Raw genomic sequence first — 19,181 nt, 5'->3', positions numbered from 1 at the left:
AATTGAGTCACTTCAAGTTTTCCTTCTCCTCCCCACTTTTTTTTTAAACCCTTTGGCATTAGGGGAGTCAATCCAGGTTTGCAAAAATGGTGTTTCCTTGTACATGGCATAGCCTGGAAGAGCATTTCCCCAATACCAGCTTAGCAAATTGGCACCAAGGTGCAACAGGCAGCTGTGCTTGTGCAAGTGGGTTTTCTAGCCTGAATTTCTTGCTTAATTAAAAGGCAAATTAAATGTGCATCACATCTTTTGGTATTTTTAGCTACAACAAGAAGAGAGCACTGAAGACCTTTGAAGAGATTGTGAAAGCATTTTTCCATATGATAACAAACTTTATAGAGAAATATTTAAATATTAGCAAAACTGAAATATAGCATTTTCAGTCCATTATCATTATTTAATACTCACACACACAAGAAAGGCCTTCAAACCTTGAAACTTTCAGCTGCTTGTCAAATTTTGTGTAGTAAAATAAAGGAAAAAGAGTAGATGTGGAAGATAAAATTAATGAAGATATCTTTGTAGAGCCTAAAGTGATCTGAGATGTCATAAAGGTTAAAAGATTATTAGATTAGATGGTCCTTCCTTCACAAAGGAAGCTTTTTGTCATGCACATGGAAACTCTAGAAAACTGTTGCATGAAAACAAGCAGAACTTGAGAAATGTAAAGCAAACAAATATACAGGCCTGGGGCAGAAGGAAAACCTACCCTGAAGTGCATGCAGTAGATTTTGATTCTAATGCTCCTTATAATGAGATTATTCCACGATCCCCAAGAGTATTGGCAATTAGTCAGGTTGCACAGAAATTTGTGATTGGTTCACGTCCAAATCACAGCCCATAAATTAAAGAAATGATGCAGGGTGATTTGCTCAGTTATGCTGTTCAGTAATTTCAGCACCCTGGATCATCTGGATGAGCTTCAGTTCTCGGGGAACAACGCATTTGGTGATTTAAATCCAGTTTGACTCTATTTAAGGACACGGAGGTTAGAGAACCCTTGGAGGAGTGAAGGTACAATGTGCAGAGTAATTGCTTAATGGAGAATGCAGTGCACTTGATGGAGACTTGTATTGATTAGTGGAGAGGGAAATGGTGTTTTTATGGCAGTCAGTGGTGTCTTCTTGCACTGTACAACTTAAGCACTGCACAGCGTGTGATTTATTTGAAGCTTCAGGAGAATGGAGATGGTATTCAAGTCTGGAAAACTTCATATGGAAAACAGTTTTACAGTTTTATGTATATCCAAATAATCCAAATATACTGGCCTTTTCTCACTTAAAGCTGTGTTTTAGATCTTGAACACATAGAACCAAGGTATTTGTCTGAATAGTTTTTGGGATTGATGTTTCTCTTTGATAACAATCTTAAAAGATATTGTATTAGCAGGGACCCTTGTGGCAGGGAGGAATGATGAATCTGACTCTGTTTTCAGAAGGCTAATTTATTACTTTATGATACTATATTATATTAAAGAATACTATACTAAAGAATACAGGAATGCTAAAAAAAATAACTTACTGAATGCTAAAAAAAATAACAATAAAACTTGTGACTCTTTCCAGAGTCCCGGCACAGCTTGGCACTGATTGCCCAATGAGTCAAAACAACTCACACCAGAATCCAATGAAACAATCTCCAAACACATTCTACATGTGAGGACAACACAGGAGAATCAAATGAGGTAAGAATTGATTTCCTTTCCTCTGAGGCTTCCCAGGAGAAAGATCCTGGGTGAAGGGATTTTTTCAGAAAATGTGAATGCCACAAAGATATATTATTTCTTAGGAATAAAACCAATCTCATGTAACTCTAGGCATTTATCAAGTGTTTATTACTTATTCATCTTTTGGCTGGGTATAAACCCACCAATGTGAAGATAAATTACTGAATTAATCTCACCTCTTGATTTTGTCACCCTTGGGCAATGCCTTCACTCCTTACAGAGTTTGTAGATGGAGTTAAACACTGTCCAACCAAGAAATGCAGCATTGCAAGTGTTCTGCAAGGTGAACCTGATTAATTAATGGAATACACATTTTTAATTTTTAAAGGATTTGCTGCCAATAGTATATATCCAGGAACAAAATACTAAGCTTGCTTGGATTTTCAGTGGATGGTTTAGGCCCAAAAACAGTAGAGAGAGAGGGGCTGAAAATCTATCAAGAAGAAAAATTATTTTCCCACACATTGTATGCATTTCATTAATACGTTAATTTACTATTTCCTTCCCACAAAAAGTGTAATCTTTTCTGAAACACTCTTCAGATTGGAGAACATTTATTTAATGAAGGGTGTTTAAAAAAAACCCCAAAATCTCCCAGTCCTGGTGGTCTCCTCCTGAGTAAGAATCCCAAATTTGACTCTTAGCTCTCTGCCCACAAAAAGCTTCAGGAAGACCACACAACTAAATGGAGGAATTTACAATGGAGGCTTTTGTGTCTGAGCTCTCACAGATGGCATCTAAAACAGAACAAGGGGATTGCATTCTAGCCCTCCCCCCTGAACAAAGGGTGGGCTAATCCACAGATGAACAACTAAAACTGGGTGAAATTAATCCCACTTTGTGTCCCACCCAGCTGGCTCCTTACTCAGCCACCTGAGCCATGCTCTGTCTCCTTGGCTTTGCCACCCTCGTGGCTTCAGTCCTGCTCCATCTGTCTGCTTTGCCATCTATCCCGATTTTTGTTAAAATAATACACCCTCATTTCCACACCTTTTGGGGGTTCAGAAGTGTCAGGCTGGTCAAGGACATTAAATGGCATTTGTGTTCCTGCACCTCTCTGTGCATGTCTCAAGGAAGCAGAGAAATTCCTGCCCATCCCTTGCTGCTCTGCTCTCTGCAATGCAGGAGAGTGATGGGTGTAAAAAGGTCAGCCTCCAGCTTCCCCAGAGAGCTGCACCTTGTCTAATGCTCCTGATAGCTCCTGGAATGAGTTGCTTTTGTCATGGTGTCTGCTGACTACTCATGACCCCCAGAGTTTTGAAAGTCATTTGACTTGCCAAGTGTGAGGAGATGAAATTATGGGTTTCCAGCAGCAGGGATACACTCTTCCTACCCATCCTTCAGTGCCTTTAAAGTAGATATGAGAGGTTTTAAATTAGGGAATGATTTATCCTTTCTAAAAGAACTGGAACTCTTTTATTCTGATTTCCTTCCTGAAATGGCTGACTCCTGTAAAAAAATAACCCCCACACCACCCAAGAGAAGGAAAAAAAAATCCTCCTTACCCCAAAAATTCAAATTTGGAAAGAAATGTGACATAGATAGCAGCACCCTCAACTATTTGATCTGTTAGTTATAGAAGAATAAGAAGAAAGTCTTACACAATCTAATGAAATAACAAGATCTTTCTATACTTGATTTATTTTTATGTGCATATTTACAAATGTTGTACTTCAAGGCTGGAAATTTTTAAGCTACCAGTCCTATCAGCAGAAAATCACAGGCTCTAGGTAAAGCAAAACTGCCCATTAATTTAAGATTATACTTCTCAAATGGCTTAATTAGGAAAGAAGTCTTCACCAGAAGATCAAGTTTTATGATGTATTCAATAAGGGATAGTGAGGAATATTGAAGTTCAGCGCCTTCTTCTGTAAGCACATTTGAACTACTGCTGTCCAGCTCCAAAGAAAACTCCCTAATATCTTTTATATTAGATATTCTGGTATTGGTTATTCTGTCATTCCTAATCCAAACCTCTTTAGTGTCTCCTAATTTAGCATTCCTTTTCATTCACCTTTGATATTGAGGGTTGAGAGAAATCTGCTGCCCATCCCTTTATTTCTTCATTTTATTCCAGGTGGCTGAAAAAGAAATGGTCTGATTCAAGTTAGGCAAGAATAAATGTTAATGAGGATTTCCTGCCATTTGAAGTAATCTGTGGTATTAAGTAATATGAGGATAGTGGAAATGATTCTATCATTAATTCTCTAGTAGGTGTGAGTGATAGATGTTCTCCTGTAAATGTGCATGCTGGGAAGTTCCCTTTTATCTTAAGAATATGATTGATTATATTCCTGAATAGAGATGTATTTCTCTAAGTAAGCTGAACTGTGAGAAATGTCTAATTATCACCTTTTGATGGCAACAATTAACCTTTGTGAAATCGTCTGTTAATAAGATGTACTTGCAAAAAAAAATTATCTGTATTAAAAACCTTTGTTAAATCTTTTAATTCCAGCTGCCCCCTACAAGTTTCTATTTGCATTGGAATTGTGGAATATAATTTGTCAAAAAAAAAAAAAGAAAAATATCTCCTGTTTAATGAGAAGTTAAAATATAGCCCAGAGGAATCTCCTGGTTTTTTTTGTGCTGACTTTTTGAAGTTCCATTTTGGTGATTTATTTTTCCAGGATGAGAATAATGTTTGGTTTTGTCATGTATATAGTTGCTCACTATTCCAGAGAATTAAGATAGGAATATCCTTTTCCAAACAGTAGGATGCTTTTAATTGCTTCAGTAGGGCTTCTGTACAAATGCATATGTTAGGGAAAAGGCATTTTCTTTACTCTCATTTCAAAGGGTGGTTGTTCCAAGGCCCTACAAAATCACTTGCAAAGTGAGACTTACCCTTTGCCAGTGTACAATTTGCCTTATATCCAAATACATTAATAAGTGTTAATTTAATTTTTTAAGTAAGCAACAGATGCCAACTCTGCATAATTCTGTAGAAATCCATGCATATTACACTTCAGAAGCTTCTTATGCTTAATTAGTGACTGTGCAGTCTCTTATACCTACCTTACACTTCAGTCATCCACAGAACAAGACTAAAGAATTAATTTGAAATTACTTCCCTTCTTTTGGGATGCCTTTTTAAAATTATGTACTGCTGCCTATATTTGTGTTGTTCAGTTGTCATACCTGTGGGGCAAAAGAGAATTTGCTTGTAGACAAGTAAAGAAGAGGGGGGAAAAAAGCAACAAAAAATATTTAATCAACTAAGGGCTTTAAGATAAGGTGGTTCCCTGTGGATTGCACATCAAAGGCACAAGCAGGCTGTAAAATAGGAGGTTGAACAGCTTCTAACAAACTGTTAATTGAGCCAGAAATGAGAGTGTGGAAGAGTGGAATGAGACAGTGATCCTTAAGGCCTGACTGGAAAACCTTCCACTGTGGTCACACATCTGGTAATTAGTAGCTCCTTGGTAAATTCTGCAGACCTGTAACCTTTACTCAGAGGTGAGCTCAGTCCCTGGGCAGCAGGAGGCACTTTTTAGGGCCCACCAAATCAGTGCCTCAGCTGATCCTACAAATTTTGATGCATGTATTTCTACTACTCTGGACTATCATACCAAGAAAAGGTATGGATTGTTTCCTGCAATCTGTATCACAGCATAATACAAGTCTTGGCTCCTAATAATGACTGTGCTTTCACAGTGATTGTGCTGGAAAATTTTTTTGCAGTAATTTTCTTATGATGACACCTCCTCTTCGTATAGCATGGAAACACTCTACTGTAAGAACAGTTATATTGAAGTGTTTCTTGAATTTTTGCTTAGATCAATAAAATATCTCAGACTGCTACTGATCAGCAATTGCTTTGTAGGGCCTGGCAGTACCTTATTTATTCACCTAGTAGGTTTATTCACCCTAGAGAAGGAAGGATTAGGAGAGGTTCTGGTTGCTGGGGGTGTTAGAGAGATGGGGATGTGAGCTCCCCTTGGCAGGGCACAGCAAGGGGACAAGGGGCAACAGCCATAAGTCATGAAAAGGCAAATTCCAATGGAAAGTAAGAGAAGTTGTGGGGAAAGGGGGGTGGATTTGCTGTCAGAGAAGTCTAATACTGCAGCAGATGCCCAGGGAGGCTGTTGGACGTGCATACCTGGAGGTATGGAAAACTTGGATGGCTGAAACTCAGCCATTTGGTTTGACTTTGAAGTTTGTCTTTCTTTGAGCTGTAGGTTGGACTGGATGATCTCTAGAGACCTTTCCACCAGAATGATTTGTGGTTCTCATCCCAAATATCTGGACATGTGGTCAAGTAAGACATGTGATCAAGTTAAGGAGGTAGAGGGTATATAAACCAGCATGTTCTTTCTTTAAAATTTTAAGAGGAAAAAGAAAAGACAGAACAGTTACAGGTCTAATTTTGTTCTCATGGGAAATAAAAGTGTGCTTGAAACTAGACTTACAGATTCAGAAAATTGTTTCCAACTGTACTAAAGCAGCAAAAGAAACTACTGAAGTCTCAACTTGCTACTCTCTACCAAAAGCAAGAATACTTGTTCCTTTTCAGTGATTGGTGCTATTCATAATAGGAATATGAACAAAAAAATTGCTTAGATCATCAGTTTTGACTCATTTTTCCAATGTCTCTATTCAGCCATCTTCTTCAGTACTGCTTATTCTACTTCTTTCCAAATCCCTTAGCAAAACTTAAAAGAAAATAATCCCCCTCAGTATGGCTCATTGCCACCCATGGTCATCCCCAGGATTAATAGCATTTGTGGTAACTGCAATAAATTGGACCATTTCATGTTACCATGGCAGCCAAGTTGAAAGTAGCAATTTTCCCCCCAGGTTGGCTAAAGATAGTCTTGCAGGTAGAAGATATAAACTAATATTGATTAAAAATTTTCATCTGTGTTACACCAAAAGATATTTTCCTAAATTTCTACTTCTCTGTGATAACTACCTGGAATGTAGGAGTATTTCATTAAAAAATAACTGGAGACAGATGAACTTCCTATTCAAGTCTATCAGTGATTAAATGAATTTGACATTTTTGTCTTGAATGAAAGTGAATTTCAAGTGCTACTGTGAAGAACTCTTACCAAGTATATAATTCGAGCTTGTCAAACAAAAACTTCCTTCTGTTGCTGTTTAAAAAATAAAAATCACGTTATCTTCTAAATTGAAGCAATACTGTAACAAATGGCAAACAAAAATCAACAAAAAGACAGAATTTGTAAAAGAAAGCTGTCTTTTCTGTTTTTTATGAACAGAAATACTCTGAAAAGTCTATAAATGTCATGAGATGATTTTCAGATCTGCCTGTTCTGTAGAGTCTATATTCCTGTGTTACAATATCCACTGGTGTCTCTTAGCTCATGCAGTAATATTAACGACCCTAAAAGTCTGTTATTTTTGCAAACATATAAAGTGCTTTCTTTCCGTATTCAAGTGACCTAAAAAAAGTTTTTTTGCTTATAAAGAGAAAATTTGGGGGTCACCTGTTAGAAGTTTAACAGGATGAGCTGAGAAAAAAATTAACTAAGCATTAAGGCATTAATTAGATATATGGTGTTTTCAGTACTACCCAGGTTTATGTGTGATCCCAACCCTTTTTTTAGTGTAAACAAGTGGGGTCCTGCAGGGCTGGATTAATAACGATTAATGGTCCTCATCATAGCCAATAATTTGGCTTTCAGTGCTACTCTAACAATAAACAGTGGTGTAAGGAAGTTCTCAGACTTGCATGAGCTTTGCTGTGGTCATTGCATTGTCCCAACTGTTTTTTAAAAAACACCACAAAGTCTTTCCTTGGCATTGAGTCAGTTTTACCTGACTATATTTGCATGCAATGATTTTGCCTCCATCTTTTATCATATATGCTGTAATATTAGAATGTTGGAGCTCAGGATGTTTATGTTTGTTTGAGCGGAAGACAAAAAAATGCAAAAGCCAACTGATAGGGTAAAAAAGCCACCCTTTATCCCACACACCTGTGTCATATTATTATGTAAAGATCTTTTGTTCTTCTTGCCAACCCTTGAATTTACCGTTTCCCCCTCTATCTGTTTCCATCAGTGTCCGTGGGTTTTGTTTCCCTCTTCTCCCTCCATACTGCCATTTTAAACATTTGCCCTGTGTTTGTATGGGAATTCTGGGAAGCACTCATGTAGTTCAGGATCCTCTGGGAACTTTTTACCATTGTGTATTCCTGTTTCAAGGCTTAGCTGAAATCTTCCTGTTTGAGCTGCAGCTTCCTCATACAGCTGTATTTTTCCCAGGTTGTCTGACAAATGCTGTCCAGTAAATATATTCTATTCCCTGCTGTGATGCAAAATTACTTTCCTACTTGTCTTCTTAGTAAATATATTTTTTTAAGAGAGTGGTAGTTGCTAGGATAGAGAAAGACTGCTGTATTTTGAACAGATTTTTTATTAAGTGTTTTAATAGGTTTGATGTTCCTTTGTTTCAGTCAAAGAAATGCCTCTGCAGTGGGTTTGGATGGCACATCTTGCCTGGAAACTGTTGCTAAGTGAAACTTACTTTTGTTGGTGAATAATTTTTTTTGGAGCATCTGTCAGTAAGAAAATGGGAAGCAGAATCACAGACAAGGAGGCAAGAGGGCTGGGAATGGTGGGCTGTGAGTAGTATGGATTTGTGTGAAGAACTATTTTAATTTATGGAGCCCATTTAAGGCTAATTCCATTATAAAGTTAGCTAGGCTCATCGTTGATTTATTTTTGCTTTTTTGGAGGGGCAAACCCTATGGGCTGTTTGCTCTTTATGGGGCATTATTTGGTGTGGGTTTTTGATTGTTGTTTTCTTAACTTTTTTTTAGCAATCCTTTTCTTTTACCAACCATCTTGACTGAGCTCAAGTTTCTTTACAAAGAAAATATCCTGATGATTTGATGGCAGCATGTAGGCATGGATTTGTGGATGAAAGACACAACTTAAACCTATGCATTAGGCATAAATAGCTAAAATATCATAACAGCAACATAATTTGGCATTAAAGTGCAACACAGAGGTATCACCTGCAGGTGATTCTGTTAGCAAACCAGAGAAAGACAGCCTGGGGTGAATACAGAGGAATTTGGTAAGAGGCCAGCTCTGGGAAAAAAAAAAAAAAAATCTGACTGCCAGGACAGAAAATCAGAGGAACAACTCACAGCAGCAGTGAAGAAGTGCACCAGAGGTGACTTGCTGCAGAGGGTCAGCATTAAGGAGTGTCTGAGGTCACTGCCCTAATGGTGCTCCACACTGGAACTTCATCTCCAGCCTTCCCCATGTGGGAGCTGACTTTTAATTAGCTCCTGCCCATGCATACCAGTGCTGCCTGCCCAACTCCCAGCTCATTCTGAAAACTGCCAGGTGAGAAAGTGTGTAATTGCTTTCCCTCAAGAGGCAGCAGCTCCTCGAGCGTGAAGAATTCACACACACAAATTCTTGAGCTCTCAAGGAGCTTTTCTCAAGTATTTCTATTATTTTTCTGCGCTAGCACAGTGGCTACAGCTGGTCTGGGACTGCAGTACTGCAATTCAGGATGGGAGTGAGAGGAAATATTCAGGATGGGTTGCAAAGTCATCACAGCCCCTTCTCAGAATGAGGGAAAGCAGAGTCTGCCTTGCTATTCTGACAGTTTTCTGTTACCTTCCTGTCTTTTACAAAACCATCTTCTCTTTCACCTCTTGTTCTTAGATATTTGAAGTGCCATCAAGAAGGTTTGTGTCCAGTGGAAGTATGAGCCTGGACATTCAGTGATATTGTCCTGTTTGTCTTTCAACTTATGAAGGCATTAATTTTGCCATTTGAAGACCAGCCCTCACAAGAACTACTGGTCTTTTTAATTTTTTTTTTTTCTGAGAAGATTGATTCTTGCGAAGATTTGTAAGGAGTCTAACTTATTGAGATTTTGGGTGTGAATGGAGATCATCAGGATTTAGACCGCGCAAAAACATCAGGGCTGTGCAAATGTTTATCTTCATGATCAAAATTCCATGACAATGAATCTCCTCTTGAGCAAATGTGATTCTGTAACCTCAAATCTCTTAATCTGTGACAATATACAACTCGTACTGTTTCTGGTCTTTTGGGGATCCTTAATTTTTTTCCACTAGGGATATCAGAAAGGTCAAAGTAGGCTCTGTGTAGTTAAAGGTTGAGGTTTAATCTATTTCTCTTCAAAAACTATAATTAGCACGATGCTCTTGATTTATGCAGGAGGAACACAGACTTGAACAGAGACAACTTTTGCTGGCTTGGTGCTCTACAAAGCCTTTGAATGATGAGATTTCCTTGTACATGACAGCATTATTTTCTGTGCACTGACATCAGTGGGGGAAGTTGCCTTTTTGTTCCAATCATTACTTAAAACAGGTGATGGCTCCTTGTGCTATTTGTGCCTTTTGGCTTTTTAACATCTTTTGGAAATTGGGTGGTAAATTTTTGATAAAGTTTACCCATTTCCAGCCTATCTTCTGCCACAGGTTTAAATGGGATTCCTTACATTTGATAAAGAGAGGAAACTTGTCAGGATGGCATTTATGTGTGTTGGATGCAGGCTGGGCAGACTGACATGGCCACATTTCTAGCACAAAAAGAAAAGTACTTTACTTAGCAATTTGGGGTTTAAACTGTTGATAGGAACAGACAGGAAGCAGCATTTTCTTAAATCTTAAATATTTTCTTAAATCTTTTAAGTTTTTAGGGGTGCAACACAATATTGGCCATTTCATTCTTTCTTCTGCTGTCTGTCCCTGGTGCTCTCCAGTGGTGCCCCAGACATGTTGCAGGTTTGCAGTCCTTTCTTTTTTTCTGGCTTTCTTTAATAAGAGCCCACTGAATTAGCAAGGAAATTGGCTTTTCCATGCAGGCAACTCTGTCTTTGCTCATGAGAATATTTCACAAGGAGGTAGAAGGGCAATGCCTCAGCTCTACAGATAGCAGAAGACTATGCAGCAGTACAAGACACAGGAATACACATCTCACAAAGTTATCTGAGAGTACAAGGCTCAGGAACTTTTTTTATGAGTCAAAAAAATCCTTAGCTGTGACACGTAGCAGCCTTCCAAGCTGCACAGCATAATTATTTTCCCCCTTCTCAGTCTTCCTCTCCCAGCACATGATATGTTGTATTTGTTAGGAGGGAGAAGATACTCAGCAAAAATCTCACATTTTTGGTATTTAGAGTATTTAAGTCTTGAGCAAAGTTCTTTAGAATATTATTTTCAAAGATAGAATACTATTTAAGTGCAGAGAAGCATGCAACATGCATCCAATTTAGCATCTTTCTCAGAATGTGTTTTAAAGCCTCTGTAGCAAAAGGAAGTGAAGTTGAGGTGACAGAGCTCTTATAATCTACAGTATAAGTCAGGAAGAATAATTCTTAATGCATGTGCATGAGAAAATGATGTTTAGGTGTCACTCAGCTTATTTAAGATATTCGACATGATATTTGAAGCCTAAAAGCATCCCTGGCCAAAGAATTAAATAATATTTTTTAAATCTGTGTACGAAGATCCCGCTGTCAGCGTGACTGGACTGAGAGAGGATCCCTAATGCAAGAGAACAGTGATATTTACTCACCAGTAGCAGTGCATTAAAGGAGAAATATGCATTAGGGAAGATGAAGAAAATTGGTTGCCTGCAGAGTAATTAATTTGGCAGAAATTGTTAGCAAGGCCAAGTGCTAGCAAGACAAGAATTTTTCAAGAATTGTCTGGAAACACATGAACATTTTGATATTTTTTTTCCCAGCAGTTTGAGTGGATGGATATCTCACCTGAAAGCCAGAGCTCCAATTTTAATATGCAGGACTTTATATGGTATTACAATATAAACTTTCAGTTTAATACTGCTTTTTATTATTGAGAAAACTTAGGCTTAAAAAAATACTGTCAACCTGAGAAAATTCTTTGCATGGTGCCTCTTTCAGTTATTGTCTGTATGGTGACTGGAATACTTTGCACAAAAATTATTTATTGCTGGAATCTGGGTTGATTTGCAATCACTTCAAAATTCAAGGCAAAAGGGGATTGGTTGGGGCTTTTTTGTTTTTGGTTTTGTTGGGTTTTTTATTACTCTGAATACACAAATAGCTTGTATGCTTGAATTTGAGCCAATTCTGAATTTAATAATCAATTATGTTATTCATAATTTTCACTGCTGGTGGTTTGCAGCATAAATAGGAGTAGTTAAATCAAAATAGTAGTAACCAGATATTGTACAACTTCTGAAGGAGTCCAAATGTCAAGTTTATATTTCTATTTCACCCTATAAATAGGGTGTTGAAATGGTTGTAGAAGAAAATGTTTTGAAAGTTTTATATTCGTCTAGTAAATGAACAGGAGAAAATCAATAAATATTCTAAAAATCAGCGACATTCTTTTGATTGTGCATAGTTGTTTTAGGCATGCTGTAATTTTGTAAATGGATGTACATTGAGAGAAGAGGAAGATTTTACTCACAATTTTAAGCAGAAATTCTATAAGAGCTTTGACTTTTTGTGCTATAAAATGACCCACACCAATCAGGTATTAATCAAATATCTATTTTTATAAAGAATCTGAGCCTTCATTCCAAGAGGACAATTTGGCTTTTAAAAGTGTCAGTTTAATGCCTGATGGGTAGATCTGATCCATTTTCCTGTGCTCTGTGGGAACCACAGTGTCGACACAGGGCTCCATGTGGTCCATTAGGATCACACTATTCAAAATTCCTCTCCCAAGGGGATAAAATTCTCACTCTTAGCTCTACCAAAAAACTGAAAAATCTGATTAAGAATGTATTTCTCAATGTTCATTTGGGTTTCCCACGGAACAGATAATTAACAGTGTGTTGTGTTACATTTAAATTTGCAGACGTAAAAGAAAATTTTCATATTTCAAAATCAGTGTGTTCCTAGTAATGGTTTCAAGAAGTGCAGGAAGAGGATCCAGCTAGGAGATGTGCCTTTTCCACCATTTACATACCCAGCAAGGTATGGATTAGCTGGCTAATAATTGCTAAGAATTTGAGTAATTTAAAGCAGTATGATAATACCTTGTGCAGGATTATATTAGGATTGTTACATATAATGTATAATCCTAATATAGTATATTTGCATGTATAATATATCCTAGTAATGTTATATTAGCATCTTTCTTTAGGATTACATTTAATATCCCCACCTTGGATTTAACTAAATAGGGAATAGCTGATTAGATTTACACCAGAGAAGCAGGGCAGGAAGCAATAACATGGGTGACCTTGCAAATGCAAGGACCAGAATGGTTATGAGCTGACCCCAGCCTGCTGCTGTTGTTATTTACAGCAATGTCCAGAGAGACAGAAGCAGTTATTTGTGCCTTATTTGGCAGAGCTACAATCAGGTTTGCAGTTTAAGAAAGTGGTCACAGATGTACAAGCAGCATGTTCTTTTTGTTATTTATCTAAAACCACTGCTATGTCAGTATAACTGATTTTGAAGCCTTCAGTCAACTTCAATTCACATTTCCATGACAGAAGCTCATTTAGTTTCAGTTGTCTCCTCTAAAGAAATAACTTGTTTGTTTATTTATAGAAAAGGTTATCCTTTTCACAGTCAAATGGGAATGTGTAGATCACTTCCCACTCTGGCCTTGGCTGTGACACCTGACCTTTATTTGGTCAAGTATCAGTGAATGTTATGGTCTCCTGCTTCTTACAGGAATTAACTTCCATTCTCAGCTCCTGACAATCTCTATTTTGTCCATAGAGTTGGTAGGTGTCCTAATAACCATAGAAAAAGTTGAGATAAAAATATCAATGCCACTAGACCTATCACCTTTTTCTTTTTTGCATCTATTTGTCCTGTCAGGAATTTAAAATAACACTTTCTAGCTGTGTTTGCTGACTGTTTCCAGTGTAACCCAAAATGCAGGGGTTAGTAGACAGTTGCCTTCAGACTGTGATGTAAAAAAGTCCACAACAGCTCTCTGGTGGAATGCTTTATTACCTCCCAGGAAATATCTGGAGAGGGTCAGGAGGGGTTGTGTGGCTTATGTAGAACATTTGCTGTCACTTCAAGGCAGACAGTGAACCTGCTTCAGTGTAGGCGCTGAGACCACAGCCAAGTTTAGGGAAGAAAATGAAAATATTCTGTTTTGTCATGCCTCTATCCTGAGTATTTGCCACTTTCCTGCGTGCTCTGTGATGAACAGGAGATGGCCACAGCTTGTCTAGACATAAAGAACTCACTGGAAATAGAAAACTGCCATGTGTTTGGCTTCTGGGAGGTGAGTAAAATAATGTGGGAGATCTCTACAGAAAGTAATGGCCACAATCTGGACAAAGCTGCTTCTGTCCAAGCACATGAACATTGACAGCCTGGGAAGCAGGTATTGGACTGATGCAGTCAGTTCACTAAATTTGATGTGGTTTGGATTCCAGGTTTCAGTAGGGTATGATGGCACTTTTTCGATGTGCTGTCTGTTGCACAAAAAATGAGAAGAGGAGGCTTTGACAATGACATTTGCAAAAGAGAGGATTTGGACTGGAGAGGAAAGTGGTTAGGTATACTTTGACTGAAGCACTTGAAACCTGAGGGTTATTAAATTAATTTTCTGAAAAGCAGTACAAGGGAATAAATACTCTTCAACAAAGCATGGAGTCATCTCTCCCAATCCAGTGCTACAGGGCAAACAGACATGATTTTTGTGTGGGTGTTTTGTTTGTGTTTCTGGTTGGGTTTTTTTCAGGGGAACGCCCACAGGCTTTTCCTTGCTGGCAGTAAGGTGCCATCACAAGACAGGGTGCATCAGAAATATAGAGATTTTTCCTTACTAAATATATATATACATATATATACAGTTTTTTTCATTGCCTGTACTGTTTATATCTGGAATTAAGTTCCTTATGTATTTGATTTGGTATAATTGACTTCAACAGGAAGCGTGATATTGTTATAAAGTACAAGTAGAATAATATTTTGTTATGTTTTCTTTTGTTTGGGATTTTGAGGTACTTGTATTTTGGGGAGGGGGAGTGGGGAGAATTCTAATGTGTTAATTCAGATCCATAAGAGAGAAGGAGCCTGTACTTGTAAACCTAAGCCTGATTAACAGTGGGTATTTTTCCTCTTGAGTGGCAGGTACACTTAGGCATCAGGGACACACCATTTTCTACTTGAGAAATTTCACCTGTAATTGAAGTGTGGCAGTGCTGCTCAACCCTGGACATTTCTAGAAAAATAAAAGAAAAGCTCCAAATTCAAAGATGTCTACCACAAACCAAAAGTGTAAAAGCAAACTATAACACACAAATAATTCCTATTTACTCACCTGGATTGCCCAGAGATTTGATGAAAGTGGCTTAACCAGAGAATTAAATGGAAATCTCATATTTGAAACTGCCTCCACCACTCCTCCATCATGCCAACATGACCAAAGTGGTGCAGATCGTGGAATCACAGAGTGGTTTGGGTTAAAGGGACATTAAAGATCAGCTGGTTTCAATCCACCTGCTGTGCTCAAGGGCACCTTTCTCTAGAGCAGGCTTCTCAGAGCCCCATCCAGGCTGGCTTTGATGTGTGCTCTCTTCCTGAAGTGTTAATTTAAACTATCCTGGGCAGCCCTCCTGTCTCCTTTTTGCGCCTGTGGCAGGGTGAGGACAGAGCCAGGGGCTTGTGACTGCCCTGCCTAAAGGGGTTTAGGAACCTGAGGGCCAGGATGCCTCCAAAGGAGAGGAATCCAGCCAGGGTAATCTGCTCATGAAGAGGGCAGTGGAAAACAATGCCTTGTATTCTTTCTCTCAGGCAGGGAAAATGTACATTTTTGAAATCTGGAGTTCTAAGACTCTAAAATGGAGAAGGTAATTTTATTTATTGCTTTTTTTATTACATCCCACATAGAAGATGACTGCAGGCAGACACCTGTTGCTGAAGCTGCTCATTGGAATTTCAGTAGCTGGTATTAAATCAGGGTTTATTCTCAGGCTGTATAGTACATTTTTCTTTACTTAAAGGGAATGACAAGTTATTTTGCAGGCTTATTTTTTAGCATCAGCTGTTACAAACTTCTCTGCAGGATTATCTCTGTTTATAGAGAATTTCTTGGCAGGACATGGCTGGCAAAAAAGACAGCTAATGTAGTGCTAAACAAACTTCACAGTCAGCATACCCAGAACATAGCACTTTCAAACCTGCACACATTCTCAATATTACAGTGGCTTCTATCTTGATATATCCAGTTATAGCAAGATAAAGGCAAAAACCAACCACTGCTTTAAAAAATGTGGTTTTATTCTTTTTAATTGATGAAGTTTGGAAATTAAAGAAAATGCATCAGATATCAGTGACCTCTGGAGAAAAAAAACCCAAACCAAGCTAGAAAAATTATTCATCCAACATAAACATTTTCTATATGACTTTCTTGATATGTCTCTATGTGTGTGTATGTATATATATATATATTTGAGAGACCTTCATTCAAAAGGAAATAATTGCACTATTGAACTTGAATATTTAGGAGAATTACCTTGCATAACAGTGAAGACAGTAAATGTGTTTACTGCTTTGCTTTGTTTCCCCGTTACTGCCCATGTTCCGAGGCACAGCAAAGAGCATTTAATCTGTAGCAAACAGAAAATGCAGACAGATTTGTGGCCCTGTAGTCTTGTAGAGTGGGAAGTTTTCCCTGTTGTAGTTAGCAGCTCCCTTGAAAGGATGTGAAGTGCTACAACACTGCTTTCATGAAAACAATGAATAAAGAAGTCAAGGCAAAAAATACAGAGCATCACTGATGGACTTTGCAGAGCTAGTCTTCTGTGTCTCTGCAGCTGCCAGGGGGCAAGGAATTGTAAAAACTAATTTCTGTTGAATTACAGTGGGGTGAAGCTGTAGCAGCTTGGAAGCACAGGTTGGGTTCACCTCCTCTGAGTGCTGCCTTGTGGCTGTGGCAAAGAGCAGGGGCCCAGGAAAGGAGAAGGGCAGGAGCTGAGCTCCTGAGGGACACACAGAGAGGCCTCCTCTTCTTCAAGAGGACCTGCTGGGCTGGTCTGTTCATCTTCTTCATGGAGACCTGGAGGATTTGCAACTTTTCAAAGTCCAGGCTTTTGCTGTCCTGCGTGAAAATGCTTCCTCCATGAGCACCATGTCTTTTGAAACTACCAGTTCAACTTCTCTGATGTTTTTGAATGGATAACCTGAAATTTATGTCTTATATAATCTAAATGTAGAGTTTGGGATATAGCTCACCCTCTATTTTCAAATTCCTTGCTTATTTTACTTTATAAGTAACAGAAAATAATCATTTAGACAGTTAAAGTACTCTGGGCTCTTCCTGTGACAGATTTCAGCTTCTGGAGTCTAAAGAACAGATGCTCCCATTGACCTGCGTTTTGGGGAGAGGAGGAGGAGTACTTCAGCCTTTTCATAAAAACACTTTAAGAGTTCATTCCGTGTCAGTTTTCCTGATCCTGCAAATTTCAGTAGCACTGAGGGGTCCCATCTATGGATTACCTCAAGTGTTTTTTCCTGTGTTTGCCTTACATTGTTTGCTTATTAACTGTAATTAAATATGAATGATGGAAATAAGATAGGAATACATAAGTGTCCTACCAGAAATTATTGAAGAAATTAAAGGGTTTTTTATATTTCCTGAAAAAAATAAGAGTTCCAAATGGCTCTTCATCCGGGGATCTTAGAACTTGTCGGGAAGGTTTCCTTTCAGAAACTGAGCAACTGAAGACCAGACACACAGTTAAAATGCCTTCCAGAGAGTACAAGAAAAGTCCTAAAAACCACCAGTCACTAATTCAGGTGCCTCCCTCTACCCTCTGCCACTAAAGGCAGTGATTGGTGCTTTGGAACCAGAAGCTTTTTCATGCAGAGACAGTAAATATTTTGCTGTTCCCTTTGAATATTCTATCTTTGTATTCCTATTGGACTGCATTTGGGATAGCCTGAAAACTTGCTCTGCTTTCTGGATCTCTGCTGAGATTTTTGGTGAGAATGCCAATGTTTATTTGGAGTTTTGCTTGTGATCTGGATACCTGCCTGTCAGGAAATTAATTGGAACAACTTGGGTTTATAGGGACTGAACGGAGGGAGAAAAACAAGCTGTCTATTTCAATCAGTGCTTAAGTCACATTTTTTGATTTGTACAAGAATTAATTTTATAAAGTCCAGATGCTGAATTCATTGAGAATAACATTTATGGGTTCCACTGGCAGCAGCACAGGCTCTATTTCTGCACATCACAAAAAAGGGTGTGTAAGTACATGCTAACACAGAATCAAGGCTGTTTCTACAATTTTTCCTGTACTGTTTTCCTGAAGAGAAAGCAGTTTTTTAGAGACTTGACTTTAGAGCTCTGAAGTCCACAGGCCTACAAGGCATCCTTTAAGGGAAACAGTATCTTGTACCTTTTCTTGGTTTTGTAGTTGTTTTTTTTTAATCTATGGATAGCTTACCTTCTGGAAAACACCTGTGTTTGCAGCTTTGCCACAGCATTTGCCTTTAACAAAGAAAATATTAAGCAGAAGTTGGAACATTCTCTTATCTTTATTTATTCCTGGGTTTGCTCCTGTATATGGGAATAAGCTTTTGGAGCAGGGGCTGATGCAGCAAGCATTTCACAGTCCACCTTCTGTTTTATGAACCACCAGCAGTCCATGAGCTACAGGCTCAAACACATTTCAGTGCACTGGGCTGGAGCTCTCTCCCTGTTTAACCATGCAGAGCAGCATGATAAAATTTTGGCCTCATGTCCAAAACTGGAGAGAAATAGAGGGAGAAATTTGACTGACTATATATGCTGGTGTGCCATGAGTCCTTGGCTAGTGGGGAATAGCCAGCTCATTCCCTGCACAATGAGAACTGAGGCGCTTTTTGGAAGGAACACACACTACTCTGTGTGTCCCTGTGACCATTTCCCTATGTTTTATCCAGCTTTTGATCCCTAAGTAGTGAGGATTGTTTTATAACTAAATTCCCAGACCTGGTTATTTGTTAGTAGTATTCATTTTCTGATTCTCTTTCTTTAAAGCATTCTGGATGCAGGTGCACTTCTCTGGAATTTTAATTCTTTTCTTTGTGAGCTGGTTACTTTCCCAAATCACTGAGATTCAGAAAATATTCCCAGGGTTTGACATAATCAATTGTTGCTACTACAATATGCACTTTCTGGTACTATTTTTCAAATCATATTACTGAATTTCCAGGAGAGTAATTTCTGTCCAAGGTCTGTTTTCAGTGCTCAGAAAGGATGGAGGTTTCTAACTCTGTAGTTGGGAAGAGATCACAATGCAAATGAAAGCAAGAGAGATCTCCCTTTGGAAAAGGGGAAATTAGCCAAGGTTCAGGAGCTTTCAAATCTAAGGAAGTCCTCAGCAGGGGAAACCTGAGAATCAGAATAGTAAAAACAGGACAGATGGTCTTCCTTGTTAAAACCCTGGGAAACTGTGGATTTCCTAAGTATCTGAGCTCTGATTATTATTCTCCCCTGTGCCTAGCAGCATGTCACGCTTTCCTGATCCATAACTAG

The 19,181-nt window shown here is 38.4% G+C and overlaps 1 protein-coding gene across 2 annotated transcripts in view; it reads left to right on the top strand.

Moving 5' to 3' along the window:
- POU1F1 (POU class 1 homeobox 1) overlaps nt 1-19,181 on the top strand; it is a 179,578-nt gene that overhangs the window by 130,707 nt on the left and 29,690 nt on the right. Inside the window, exons 1-2 of one of the 2 annotated variants that reach the window (XM_064410964.1) lie at nt 11,419-11,504; nt 12,540-12,658. The exons of the other annotated variant lie outside the window; for it this stretch is intronic. The gene's annotated coding sequence lies outside the window, so the exon portion shown is untranslated. Of the gene's footprint in view, nt 1-11,418; nt 11,505-12,539; nt 12,659-19,181 lie in introns of those variants that run through there. 2 annotated transcript variants of the gene reach the window in all.

The sequence above is a fragment of the Passer domesticus genome, chromosome 2 (assembly GCF_036417665.1).
Source record: "Passer domesticus isolate bPasDom1 chromosome 2, bPasDom1.hap1, whole genome shotgun sequence".
Classification (NCBI taxonomy): domain Eukaryota; kingdom Metazoa; phylum Chordata; class Aves; order Passeriformes; family Passeridae; genus Passer; species Passer domesticus.
The sequence above is the reverse complement of the archived record's forward strand: the minus strand, read 5'-3'. Positions and strand labels throughout refer to the sequence as shown.